This window comes from Galeopterus variegatus, unplaced genomic scaffold, assembly GCF_000696425.1.
Source record: "Galeopterus variegatus unplaced genomic scaffold, G_variegatus-3.0.2 Scaffold3232, whole genome shotgun sequence".
Classification (NCBI taxonomy): Eukaryota; Metazoa; Chordata; class Mammalia; order Dermoptera; family Cynocephalidae; genus Galeopterus; species Galeopterus variegatus.
Genome location: NW_007729343.1, coordinates 87,943 through 89,500, shown reverse-complemented (window position 1 = coordinate 89,500; position 1,558 = coordinate 87,943).

Sequence of the window (1,558 nt, the reverse complement as noted above, 5' to 3'; positions counted from 1 at the left end):
CTGTTTTCTTCCGTGAGGTGTCTGTTCAGGTCTTTTGCCCATTTTTAAATCAGGTTGCTTGTTTTCTTACTGTCGAATTTTAAGAGTTCTCCGTATATTTTGAATAACAGTCCTTTATCAAGAATCTTTTGTAAACATCTTCTCCCAGTCTGTAGCTTATCTTCTCATTTTCTGGACATTGTCTTTCACAGAGCAGAAGTTGATATTAATGAAATCCTGCTTATCAATTATTCCTTTAATGGATCATGCCTTTGGACATGTTCTATCTAAAGAGTCATCGCTAAACCCAAGGTAATCTAGATTTTCTCCTATGCTCTCTTTTAGGAGTTTCATAATTTCATGTTTTACAGTTAGATCTATGATCCGTGTGGAGTTAATTTTTGGAGGGTTTTGATTAATACAGAACAGATTCTGACGGAAATTTTTCAAGACTACTGTTGACTGCAGGTGTGGGGAGTGGGAGGTGTTTCAGTGGTCCCGGCAGTGATGGGGGGTCACAAATGGACACAGGATGTATTTTGGAGCTGAGACAACAGGACTTGCTGGGGATTGACTCTGAAGGCTGTGGGATAGGAAGGAATCAAGAATGACCCCGGGTCTGGTGGCCTGGCTGGTGGGACACAGTGGGGGTGGCGTGGCATTGGGATACATGGTTCTGGTTCCCAGTGGAGAGGAGACTAGAGGGCAGCCGGGGATGCACCGTGAACAGGTGGCCCACGAAGCCATCGCTCAGCACAGGGGTTGGGGCTGGGGATCAGCCAAGCAAGCAGAGGGCAAATCCCCCAGACCTATTAACCCTCTGCAAATACAGGCCTCTTTCCCCAATGTGGATTCCAGATGGGTTCAAGAGTTTGCCTGGGAAATAAAATAATTGGGCAATCAGCTAGCAGAAAGTGAATGTGGATTGGGAGACGTTTTACAATGGGCTGATTAGGGGACAGGAGGGAGGGCGGCCCCCACCCTTTGTCATGCAGAAGAAGGAAGCTGGCTTCCTGGGCCTGCAGGTGGGGGTGGGGGGTGGGGGGATCTGGCTGGTCTGCAGGGGCACATGGGACTGAAAGGTCCAGAGGGATGAAGCCATTGTTCAGAAGCTGGATCTGCTGCCTTGGAGGATGGAAGGCGGCAGGGGAATGAATGCCCCAGACTGAGCGCCCAGCCCTGGCCTGGACTGGAGGACATGGTGGGGGGATGGGTGGCGGGGGTTGTGAGAGTGGGACTGTGTGCCCACGACCACCCTCTTGCCCCTGATAGGTGGGATTTGACCCAGGATTTGAGACCAGACTGCCAGGTGGTGGCCGCAGGAAAACACAGAGGTCATCTGGGACCTCCAAACTGAACCAGAGCCTGGACTCAGAACCCAGGGGACTCTAAGAGTCCAGGAGTGGTGGCACTTCCAGGTTAGGGCTCAGCATCTGGGGTCTGAGGGTGGCTGCTGTCCCCTTCTAGGCAGGGACAGATGCTGCCGTGAGTGCGCAGGGAACACCCAAAGGCCGGCCCCAGACCCCCTGGGCTGTCCCGACCCCACACCAGCAGCCTCCCCGATCCAGGCCTGGGGGAC